The following is a 13,188-nucleotide window of genomic DNA, read 5'->3' on the forward strand; positions in this document are numbered from 1 at the left end:
GGCAGGCTGCATACAGTAGAATAATCCAAAAACAAGCCGGGTCTCTAGGCAGGCAGCAGACAGTAGAATAATCCAGAAGCAAGCTGGGTCTCTAGGCAGGCTGCAGACAGTAGAAAAGTCCAGAAGCAACCGGGTCTCTAAGCAGGCAGCAGACGGAATAATCCAAAAGCAAGCCAGGTCTCTAGGCAGGCTGCATACAGTAGAATAATCCAAAAACAAGCCGGGTCTCTAGGCAGGCAGCAGACAGTAGAATAATCCAGAAGCAAGCTGGGTCTCTAGGCAGGCTGCAGACAGTAGAAAAGTCCAGAAGCAACCGGGTCTCTAAGCAGGCAGCAGACGGAATAATCCAAAAGCAAGCCAGGTCTCTAGGCAGGCTGCATACAGAAGAATAATCCAAAAACAAGCCGGGTCTCTAGGCAGGCAGCAGACAGTAGAATAATCCAGAAGCAAGCGGGGTCTCTAGGCAGGCAGCAGACAGTAGAAAAGTCCAGAAGCAACCGGGTCTCTAAGCAGGCAGCAGACGGAATAATCCAAAAGCAAGCCAGGTCTCTAGGCAGGCTGCATACAGTAGAATAATCCAGAAGCAAGCTGGGTCTCTAGGCAGGCTGCAGACAGTAGAATAATCCAGAAGCAAGCCGGGTCTCTAGGCAGGCTGCAGACAGTAAGCCGGGTCTCTAGGCAGGCAGCAGACAGTAGAATAATCCAAAAGGCTAGCAGAGTCAAAGCTGAAAGCAGGAAATAGCATTGTAACTAACTCTTACCAAAGGAAAACTCCTCTGAGGACCTCTGTTGCAAAGGCAAACCAGAAAGTTCCCAGGTGCTTGATAAAGGCACTCCCAGCTGAGGTCATAAAGAAGGGTGAGGCTTGACAGCAGAGCATGGCTTGGCAAGAACAGGATCCCGGACCGGATCTAACTTGACTGGAATGGGATTCAGGATTTCCCCCCAGGCTTCAGGATTTTCCAGCCGGCTAGACTTGACTGGAGCAACCCCAAAGCAAGCCCAGCATGGAATATGGTCACAAACGTGACATCCGCCCCGACTGCACATTGCTGGGAGCTGCGTCGGCTCCGCTGGTTCCCTGCTCTCTCTGCCCCGGAACAGGAAGTAACCTGTTCCAGGGCAGAGGGAGCAGGAAACCAGCGGAGCTGACAACCCCCCAGCGGCGTGCACCCGGGGCGGACCGCCCCACCTTCCTACGCCACTGCTACTGGGATTCCCTAAATGTCCTGTTTCAATAGTATCCTTGAAGGATACTCCACACCGAACCATGTGTTCCTGGGCAACTGTCGGCTTTCCTCCCATTCCAGTTTAAAAGCTTCTCTATCTCCTTTTCAAAAGTTAGCGTCAGCAGTCTGGTTCCATCCCGGTTAAGCTGGAGCCCATCCTTTCGGAACAGACTCCCTATTTCCCAGAATGTCTCCCAGTTCCTAACAAATCTAAATCCCTCATCCCTGCACCATCATCTCAACCACGCATTGAGACTTCGGAGCTCTGCCTGCCTTTTGGGTTCTGCGTGTGGAACGGGGAGCATCTCTGAAAATGAGACCCTGGAGGATCTGGACTTCAGTTTTCTACTTAAGAGCTGAAATTTGGTTTCCAGAACTTCCCTCCCACATTTTCCTACGTCATTGGTACCCACATTTACCAAGACAGCTGACTCCTCCCTTGCACTAAGATCCTGTCTAGGTGACACGTGAGGTCCGCCACCTTTGCATTAGGCAGTCACCAGGTGATCCTCATGTCCACCAGCCACCCAGCTATCTATATGCCTAATGATTAAATCACCAACTACAACAGCTTTCCTAACCCTTCTCTCCTAAGCAGAAGTTCTTGGAGACATATCCTTGGTGCAAGAGTATAGTACATCCTCTGGTGGGCAGGTCCTGGCTACAGGAGTACTTCCTACTTCACCAGGGTGATGCTCTCCTTCTAGGACAGGGGCTGCCAGACTGGAGGTGGGACTTCTCTACAACATCCCTGTAGTTCTACTCTATGTACCCTTCTGTCTTCCTCAGCTCCACCAAGTCTGCTATTCTAGCCTCAAGAGAACAGACCCATTCTCTGAGAGCTAGGAGCTCTTTGCATCGTGCACACAAATATGACATCTCACCAACTGGGAGATAATCATACATGTTACACTCAATGCAAAAGACTGGATAGCACCCTTCTCGCTGCTGGACTGCTGACTCCATCTTAGTGTTTTTGAGTTTTTCAATAATTTAAAACTTGCTACAGTATTAAGGATATTAGCCTAATGTAACCCTAAGGGGTTAAAACTAATTACCTTTGGAGGGCCCCGGAGGCTGGGGCGGCAGTGTGGGTGGCCCGGGACGAGGCCGCTGGTCGGAGGGGTGTTGCAGGAGATGGCGTCGTGAATTTCTGGGGCCCGGGGATGGTTGGGCACGTCCTCAGCTGGGTTTCCCCGGTATCTTCGGGCCCTGTTTTGGGGCCGGTGGCGGAAGGAGGGGGTGTTCCCATAGGACCGGGCACTTTGGGCGTCTTTGCAGCCGTTTTGGGACAATTGGTGGTGGGGGGGGGGGTTGGTGGTCCGGAGGGGGGCTCCGGAGCATTTTGGGAGTTCTGGCGCGGAGGCGCTGTAGACTTGCATCCGAACCGCGTTCGAGAGGATGCCAGTAATGAAGGGAACCAGGCTTCCGGCAGGAGAAGAAGGCCCAGTTTGCGGCCTAGCCAGCGGGAGGGGTGAGGAGTGACGTAACGCGTGTACGTGTCCATCCATGGAGCTCCAGTAGGCCTCACTGAGGCCTGGGGCTCGATTTTTGTTAGGCCCGGCTGGAGTTCCATCGTTTTCAGCAGTTTGGGGTTTTTTTTGTTTTGTTTTGGCTCCGTTTCGGGAAGGAGTCCCTCGGGATCGGAACTGTGGGGGGTCGTCATGTCAAGGGACCTTCAGGAATAAGGTAAGGGGTTGAGTGACCCAAAATTTGATTCAGTTTTTTTTTAATTTGTGGGTTTGGGGATTTTATGTTCTGGGAAGGAAAGGATTAATTGGATTTAAATTTTTTTTGTAGTTTTGGGTTCGGGGAGTTTTATTAATATTTTCTGGGGGTTTTAAAAGTGTAAATTTCAATTTTAAGCAGTAGTTTTTACGGGAAGGCTAAAAAGGGGTCTATTTTGGGGTTTAAAATTATAAATTCGACTCTGGAGATGCAGAAAGGATTAATTTAATTTTTGAAGTAGGAATTAATTTAATTTGGGATGTGTAAATTTTTGTTTTGGTTTTTAGAAAAAGGTGGGACAAACAGTAAAAATAAATATTTTTGAAAAATAAAAACATGATTCAGGGCCAGGGGGAATGAAGGGCTGAATTGTAGTTGAAATTTCGGTACAGTTTGGGGTAAGGTAGGATGACTTCTATGGGGAAAAGGAAAATGGAGCCTGGGCTGAGTCACTTGAAAACGCTATAGCTGACGATTGGCAGAAGGAGCTGAAGATAAGGGAGCGATAGGTTGTGTGCTGAGGTGTGTCAGTACTGATTACTTAATTCACTAAGGAAGGGAGGGATCCTCAGGAGCTTAGCCTAGAATGGGTGGAAGAGCTGGTGGTTGGGAGGCGGGGCTAGTGCTGGGCAGACTTATACGGTCTGTTCCGGGGCTGGTGGTTGGGAGGCGGGGATAGTGCTGGGCAGACTTATACGGTCTATGCCAAAGCCGGTGGTGGGAGGCAGGGATAGTGCTGGGCAGACTTATACGGTCTGTGTCAGAGCTGGTGGTGGGAGGCGGGACTGGTAGTTGGGAGGCGAGGATAGTGCTGGGCAGACTTATACGGTCTGTGCCCTGAAGAGGACAGTACAAATAAAAAGGTAGCACATATGAATTTATCTTTTTGGGCAGACTGGATGGACCGTGCGGGTCTTTTTCTGCCGTCATCTACTATGTTACTATGTAAAATGGGAGCTGGGCAGAGTTCTACGGTCTATGCCCTGATCGTGACTGAATAGATAGGGATGGGCTGGAGTGTAAATTTTAAGGGGCTTTGACGTTAGCTTCAGAACTTAGTACAAGAAGAGTGCTGGGCAGACTTCTACGGTCTGTGCCCTGAGAAAGGCAAGGACAAATTAAACTCAGGTATACAAAAAGTATCACATACCATGTAAAATGAGTTTAGCTTGTTGGGCAGACTAGATGGACCGTTCAGGTCTTTATCTGCCGTCATTTACTATGTTACTATGAATTGGGAAGTGATTGAAGTGAAGGAGAGTGGACTCTGAGTGTGGATAACTGTTTCTCACTGGGTTTGAAAAATAAATACAATTTGATGGTTGGGTGGCTAAAAGCAGAATAATATCTAGGAATGGATGTGTGAAACATAGGGACACTTTAGTATTGTAAAGCTAAGGTTCTGTACTGAGAAAGAGAATGTCGAGGGAGGCATTGCAAGGAAGACAGTGTGAATGAGTTCCTTGGCCGCTCCTTTTAGAGCAGGGAATCAAAATTGAGCATAGGCTTGGAAGGAAAGCACATTTTATTTACATTCTGTTTAAGTCTTTGATTCCATAAATTAAATGTCACCTAAGACAGAGAGTATTCTGTAGATAGGGAGAGAGGGTATAGCCTCCTTTTTTAGTTTTTTAAGTGAGGTTTAGGGAGAAGAGGAAGAATCCTGAGAAACCAGCATCTGAAAAATCTCCTGGGCCCCCACGCAAGCAAGACTTCAATTCGTGATTCCAGAGGGACTGAATAAACAAACTGTTACAGCTAAGTGGTATTTAGTGCCAAAATAAATAAGAGAAAGAAATACTTACCTGGTATTTAGACCGAGTCCTAACTTCCTGGGAAGTGAAGGTGAAAATCCTGCAGAAACAAAATTGATTCACAAAGGATCAAATTCTTTCGACATACACGAGGACAATAAAAGAATTTAAAAGAAGCAAAAAGCTACAATTTTGAGAGAGTATTTAACTATGTATATACGGGAAAGATACGTATCTGATGTATGTTGCGTAGTTCTGTTGTTAGATTGTAAGCTCTTTGAGCAGGGACTGTCTTTCTTCTATGTTTGTGTAGCGCTATAGAAATGCTAAATAGTAGTAGTAGTAGTAGTAGTAGAGTAATGATAATGGTTATATTTCTCATCCTCATATTTCGTAGGGAGGGGGCCTGGAACTGGAAGGGAGGGGGCACTCTGGAACTGGGAGAGAAGAGGGAGGCAGGGGACGACCCTGGAACTCGAAGGGAGGGGGGTGGCACACACTCGCACCCAGTCTCACTCTCTCTCTGTCACACACACTCGCACATTCACTCTCGCTCTCTCACACAGTCACTCTCACATACACTCTCTCTCAAACATACACACTCCGAGAAAAACCTTGCTAGCGCCCGTTTCATTTGTGTCAGAAACGGGCCTTTTTTACTAGTATAGTTATAAGTTGAAAATAGAAACAAACTGAATTGAGAGAAAGAAACACAGTTACTTATGTGCAGTTAACTTACCAGTGCCTAAGTGTTCCAGTTTTGTGCAAGGGAAAAAAAAACAGTATATGAAACAGGTAGTATTACCATTAAATGTTTATTTTTATTGACTATTAAATTGTTGGGGTTTTTTATTGCCTTAAATAGGAAAAAAAAAATCTTAAAATCAGCTTGCTCTAGTTTTTTTTTTTTTTTAATCTTCTCTCCACTTCTGGGTAATGTGTTCAAGGCATCTGGTCTCGACTACTTCAATCAACTGAACCAGAACACATTGGTGTGTCAGCTTAACCCAGGAGTGGGGGAGGGGCTTACGGTAGGAAGAACTGAAACAACCCAATTTTCAGCACCAAAGTCATCAGCGTCTTGATTTTCACCATGCTGTTTCTTGAATTTTATGTTGTACCTCTCCTTCCATGTTTCCAACCATCCAACAGTGGCTTTGAATTCAGTTGGTCCAAGACTTTCAGCTAGCTGGTTAGCTTTCTCCATAAGCAGTGGACCACTGACAGGAAACTGTCTGCTCCTGACTGGAGAAAACCACCGAAGAAAAGCATCTTCTACATCCTCAGCTTTTCCCGCCTGTTTACGTTTCCTGTGTGGATTTTGTATTGTTTTGCCAGTCTTCCAGAAGCTGATCTTTCTGCTTCAAGACACGTGAAATTTGACAGGGATTGACACCATTTTCTTTAGCAATAGATGCTTGACTTTGTTTTCTAATTTTTTAAGAACTTCTATTCGTTCAGTCAGTGTTAAAGTCTTACAGTTCCGCAGCGACGACGACGACGACAAGTCCAGTGTACACTCTAACAACATTCTTTCGCTTATTCTGCCTGTGGCACTTAACCAACGAGATTTCAAATTTACCGCCCCTTTGTCACGTGCCAATTGGCTTCCATATTCCGTGCATGCGCTTATGCGGAGTCTTTCCTGCAGAGGAGCGGTCTTAAACCATGCATATAAGCGAATCAGCGGTGCGCTAAACCGGTTTGTCTCCACAGAAATTGATGGTGCCAAAAACGGGACCGAAGTACGGCATGCAGTTAAACAGAGCATGCGCTTATCCGACGTGCACTTAAATGGAGTGCACTGTATTTCCTTAATCTCAAGTCTCTGGTAGGATTGTGAGAGGTGGAAGATTTTACAGATTTGTGTTAAACATGTTCAAACCAATCACTGCTACAGAAATATTATAGTTTGAGGATTTCTTTCTTTCCTGTACAAAGCATATAAATGTAAAGAGGGGTTTGAATGACATAGTGAAAGCAACAGATGGTATAAGATATTGCGAATAAATAGTGAATAACACAAAAATCTACTGATCTATCAATAACCATGAGGTATATTAAGTGAGACTGTAAGCTCAGTAGGGCAGGGACTCATTGCATTTCTATGTAATCTGTCTTTTATGATCTGTCATAAATACTACAATGACAATACAAGTATTAGAAATAAATGGGATGATGAGGAGGAAGTGACATCATCGCTAAGGGATGGCAGCCTGATTTCAGAGCTCTGCTGAGAACAGAGTAAATAAGTGCTGTAACCCCGAAAAACACGGCGATTTCGCAAGTGCAGAGGCTCCTGTAGTGTATACAAGCATGGCAGCAAGAAAAAGACTCTCCAAATTTAAATACCTGCTGGATGGATCCGGATCCTCGAAGTGTGCTGCTCCCCGAGCTAGCTTGAAAGGCTCCAAGATGGCTGCTGGAGATTCTGAGGAAGAGGCTGACTGTGGTAAGACAGCATTTATTCGCTGGTTTAAAGACTTAAAAGCTGAAATGGTGGCCACAAGAACCAGTATCCAAAATGCAGTTGCATTGCTGCATGAGGAGCTGAAGGAAATTGGGAACCATGTGGCAGAGACAGAGGAGAGGGTGGAAAATATGGCAGAGGAGGTGCGGGATCTGCAGAAAGATCTTAAAGCAGAACAGCAGCTGAGAAGAGACTTAGAGGATTTAGAAAACAGATCCCGAAGATGCAATTTGCGATTTAAAGGAATCCCAGAGGAGGCAGAGTTTAAGGATGTGGTGAAAGTAATTCAGGACCTGTGTAATTTTATTATGGACCCGGGAAATACAGGAGGAGAAGAGCAAAACTCCAAACGCATTAAAATTGATCGGGCCCATAGGAGTCTAGGTCCCCAAAGGGGAGGACAGCCTAGAGACATTGTGGTTTGTTTTCATGAGTTTGGAGTAAAAGAGGCAATCTGGAGAAAAGCCCGGAGACTGGGTGAGATTACCTGGAAGAATTGTAAACCCCAGGTATTTCAAGATCTGGCCAGAAAGACACTGCAGAGAAGGACAGAATATAAGGAGATCACCAGATACCTGCAAAAAGAGGGACTGAGATATAAGTGGCTTTATCCCCTGGGCATGCAAGTCACAGTGGGTAATAAGACCCGGAGATTCCTGTCTACTGAAGGAGTTTGGAAGTCGTTGAAGGAGATGGGGTGCACAGATTTGCCAAACACAGCGGAACAGACAGACAAGCAGCGGACACCAAGTCCTAAGAAAGGTAAAGAGGGATGGAACAAAGCGCGTGGAGCGAAGGGGCAAGGGTCCCCGAGTTAGCCGCAGATCTGAAGCCAGCGGAGTGGACTGATCATGGTGGCTGGAACAACATTGGATCTCACAGGATAATAGTATTATCTATTGACTGAATGTTGATAACTATAGGAGGGAAGTGACAGGATGTTTGATTACTATAGGAGGTATATAAGCAGGGGGGCAGCGAATGAGAAGGGATATCAGAGGGGCAGCTCTCTGGCGATGGTTCAATCCCTCAGGAACTGATCAGGCAGAGAGGGAACAGAGCCAGATGCAGGGGGGGAGTGGGGGGAAGGTTACGGGTGGGAACATGGAATGTCAATGGTCTGAATAACCCTGAGAAAAGGAGCATTGTATTTAAAGAATTGAACCGGTTAAAATGGGACGTGATTATGTTATAAGGAAACAAGATGAACACTTGCTTAGAAGTAAACAACTGGGTGACTGCTTTCTGCTGGCGGACCCTAAGGGGGGGAAAACGGGGGGAGTTGCCATCTTTGTTAAAGCACATCTTAGATTTGTTCAGGAAGACATTTTCAAAGGGAAAGAGGGAAGATGTTTAGCGGTGAAAGGGAAGATAGGAGAGCAACACATTACTCTGGTTAATATATATGCCCCTAATAGTGGACAGGGTGCCTTTTTTTATATATGCCAGAAAAGAGAATACATCTATTTGAAAGTAGATAACAGGAAAATATCTTTTAAATTCGTCCACGTAATAAGTCCAAGATATAAGGAAATTATTTAAAGAGAATTAACTCAATATTTAGCAAAAAGAGATATTATGAGAGGTTAGAGCACATTTGTCAGCCAGCGGTTTCAGCTATCCGTTGGAGCAATCAAGGATTGCGCAACTGTGTCACTTTCCTTAAGGGAAATAAATTGTACCAATTTAACTGGATCAAAAAACACATAGTTAACCGAATTCAAGGAAAATAAACATCTGCAGGAAAATTTTAAGGTAAAAGTCTCTCCCAGCGCTAAAGCACGCAGCCTCAGCGCGAGGAATTCTTTTCTCCGTCTCTGTGTGGATCTACTTAAGTCCGGGTAAACCTGTATCCTCGAGACGTAAAATTGTTGAGTCATACAGTATTTCTGAAGTATAGCCTCAAAACGTTATTTCTATCTGACTCGAAGGCGAAAGTCACTAATAGAGTAGTACGCTCAGTAATAACCTCTAAAGAGGTTTCCAATAAATCGGTAAGGTTTTGAGACACATTTGGTGCAGAAGGTAGTTTCAACCCAGTAATATAATATGCCTTTACTATTGGAGGAAATAAATCAGACGGTATTCCCAAAACTTCCAAAAAGAATTTTCTCAACATTTCTATAGCAGGTATCATTGGCGATTTTGGAAAGTTCAGGAATCTCAAATTATTTCGCCTTAACTGATTCTCTAAGTATTCAATCTTCTTCTGAACCTTTTCAGTGTCTATAGTCAAAGTTCCTGAACATACTTGTAACTTTTTAATCTCAGAATTGTTTGACTCACATTTTTCTTCTTGTGTCTTCACCCGCTCGTCTAATGACTGATATTGATGTGTTATTTCGGCTACTTCAGCTTTTAATGAATTCGTGGATTGTTGCACTGTTGCGCAGAAGGCCTAGATTGCTTCCAGCAGAGTTTCCAACGTAACAACGGCCAGTCTCACAAATAAAACCAAAATTCACCGTGGGAGTTGCTTGATTAGGGGAAACCTGGGGAAAAATTTCACTCATACTTCGCCCTGATGGTAAGTTGTCCGGCGTGGATGATCCCAGTGGGCCCCCTGTAGGTGCGGCCGACAACAGCAGCAGCTCTCCTTGCGGGACAGTCCCTCCAACGGGTCTTCGCGGTGCCGTCTGTTGAGGCGGGCTCAAAGAGACCGTCTCTGAGCTAAGGTCTCCAGTAGAACCCGGAGACCCAACCAAGGTCGGCAAGTGTGTTCTTTGTGTTGGAGCACAAAACGCCTCCAACGTAGTCTGTCGTGTGGCTGAAACAAGACCTGAGCGCTAGAGGGGGCTTTAGCCCCTGTCTTCCTCTTCCTTTTCCCCATAGATTCAGGGATCGAAAGGCAAGCCTCACGAAGCACGGTGGAGGGGTAAGAGAGCTCACAGCACATCTCCTCTTATGGACCGACAGGGTGCCTTTTTTGAGTCCATCAGGCCAGAACTCAGTGCATTTGGGAAAGGTCAAATAATACAGTGGGGGGGGGGGATTTCAACTACACAGCCTCAAATTTAGACCACTCTCTGGGACGAGCTGAGGGAAGTAAGCAATATAGGGGGAAGTTTCTTAAGCTAATGGCACAATTAGACCTGGTGGACGTTTGGAGATTACAACATCCCAGACAGAGGACTTATACATTTTATTCCCATGCACAAAACACATACACTAGGATAGATGCAATATGGTGCAGCCAGTCACTGTGGGGGGCTATAAAAGAAACTGAAATTGAAAGTATACATGCTTCTGATCATGCGCCTGTGTGGGTAATAGTGGGAAAATTGGGAAAGGAGCGTGGAGGTCGAGTGTGGAGGTTGAATGATACTTTGATTGCGGAGGAAAAAGATTGTCAGGATGTAATATAATACAAGATTATCTTCAAATCAATGACAATGGGGACATGTCGGAAGGGATTCTATGGGATGCCCTCAAGGCAGTAGTTAGGGGGCATCTTATACAAAGGGGTGCGCAAAAAAAGAGGGACCGGGAAGCACATGAGCTGCATACACGAAAGACACTGGCACAATTAGAGGTTAAACACCATGCTACTGGGGACCCGCAGACATTTAAAAATTGTAGAGCAGCTTGAGACAAAGACAGGTGAAAAATACGATTACAAAAATTAAAGGTGCTCGGGATGAAATATTGCACCAAGATAAGGACATAAGCAGACAATTTGTTCATTTTTACACGAAACTATACTCTAAAGGGGAGGTGGTGTCCCAAGGAAAGATGCGAGAATATTTACAAGAGCTAGATATACCACAAATTACAGGACTGCAAAAGACTGAGCTCGAGGCTGCAATTACAACGCAAGACGTTCTCAGGGTCATTAAAGGGTTAAAACTGGGAAAGGCCCCTGGCCTCGATGGATATACAGGGCAATATTACAAGGTATTTGGGAAGGAACTGGCACCATTATTAGTTAGGGTGGGCAATGCAAATTTTGGGGGCCATGGAGTTCCTCCCAGTATGAGGGAAGCGGGGATATCGGTCCTTTTAAAACCAGGGAGAGATCCAGCAGTGTGTGGATCATATAGACCGATATCTCTGCTGAATATCGATGTAAACATTTTAGCCAAAGTTATGGCAGATCGTTTGGGGAGAGTTTACAATAAACAAATTAAAATCATATAAACTAATATAAAATGAATGCCACAATTAATAGAACAGAGAAGATGAAAGAATATAGTAAGAAGAAAGAAAGAAGTCAGTATAGCAGATTGCTCAACGCTACCACTGCAACTCAGGAGCTTTTGCTGTCTTTTTTTCTCCGTTTGCTCCTCTTTGCTGTACAAAAGTTCTTCGCCCCCTAAAATGTACCATTCCCTTGGGTTTTTGCAAAGACTAGGGGACACTCAATGAAATTACATGGAAATACTTTTAATACGAACAGGAGGAAATATTTTTTTAACTCAACGAATGGTTAAGCTCTGGAACTCTTTGCCGGAGGATGTAGTAACAGCGGTTAGCATATCTGGGTTTAAAAAAGGTTTGGACAAGTTCCTGGAGGAAAAGTCCTTAGTCTGCTATTGAGACAGACATGGGGAAGCCACTGCTTGCCCTGAGATTGGTAGCATGAAATGTTGCTACTATTTGGGATTCTGCCATGTACTTGTGACTTGGATTGGCCACTACTAGGTTAGAGGAACCATTGGTCTAACCTACTATGGCTACTCTTATGACCCTGTATTAGAGACCTTATAATAAAGCACATTCGAATCTGGTCTTAGCTCTCTTAGGGCCCGTTTTACAAAGCAGCGGTAAGACCAATGAGGGCTTACTGCTCACAAAAACTGAAGTATCTCCTGGTTACCACAACAGCCCGGCGGTATTTCCTACCTCCAGCGTTCTGTCATATATTTATTTTTGTAGCACTGGTGTGTACCCGGTGGTAATCAGGCACTGCCTGGTTACTGCCAGGTTAGCACACGAGCCCTTACTGCCACTTCCATGGGTGGCGGTAAGGACTCCCCCCCCCACCCCGAAATGACAACATGGGAAGTGCTTTTCAAAGAAAGACCTACCCTTTAACCCACTGCAGTAAAAGGGGGCCTCGGCACATCCATGTCAAAAACATGAGCCGATGCCAGTGCAGGACCCTTTTGCCACAGCTTGGTAAAAGGAGCCCAGAATGCTAAGACCATGTGCTAAACCCAACGCAGCAGTATTTAGGGCTTTTCCCTTCTTTTTTTTTTAAACATTTTGCATGTCCCACACTAATTTTTCCATTAGCTCGGGATTTCCACATAAGACTGAGATATGCATGTTCCATTTTTGTATACCTGTTGTGTACTTAATTCCAATTTATGAACTATAACAGTATTGTAGTTATATGAATTTGGATGGATGTTATACTTAAAAACTAATAAAAATAATAAAAATGAAAAGACCAAAGTTCAGACTGAAACAATCCCAAAGGTCTACTCTATAAATGAACAGTAAAGCAGTCTCTCCCACCACCACTTTGAAAGAACTGATTCTCTCAAGAGGAAAAGGACCTCCGAAACCAAACAGACCAACACTTTTTTATAGTTTATGTCTGTATCACTAGGTTCCAGTTCTATCACATTCTCATTTTCTCTTCAGCCCACCCCCACATGGTCTTGCACCTCACCCTCATTTCATATCCCCCTCTCCACATATTCCAGAGCCTCACCCTCTTTTCATACCACTCCCTCTGTGCTCCAGCCCCTCCTCCTCTCTTCCTACCCTCCCTTGGGGGGTGGGGAATAGAAGAAGCAACAGATTGTGATGGTAGTAAAATGCTGCTATGAAGAAGGTGGATGACCGGAACTTGGCAGAAAACTGGCAGCAGCATTGACTGCCCAGCCAAATGACTATTGGTTGGCAACCCTACATATGTTTACTCTGATAGAGGGTTAACACTCTTGCTAAAATTCTAACACATCACCTGCTTTTCTAACAGAGAGTTTGGTATTAGAATCCTCCTAAGGGACGTTAATGCTTTACTCACCTCCTCCCCAGGTTTACCAAACCCAAGTGG

General features: G+C 45.0%; 1 protein-coding gene across 1 annotated transcript in view; it reads left to right on the plus strand.

The window, feature by feature from the left end:
* Window positions 1-13,188, plus strand: part of LOC115468254 (E3 ubiquitin-protein ligase TRIM39-like) — an 872,633-nt gene that overhangs the window by 500,203 nt on the left and 359,242 nt on the right. The window lies entirely within an intron of this gene.

The sequence above is a fragment of the Microcaecilia unicolor genome, chromosome 4 (assembly GCF_901765095.1).
Source record: "Microcaecilia unicolor chromosome 4, aMicUni1.1, whole genome shotgun sequence".
Taxonomy (NCBI): domain Eukaryota; kingdom Metazoa; phylum Chordata; class Amphibia; order Gymnophiona; family Siphonopidae; genus Microcaecilia; species Microcaecilia unicolor.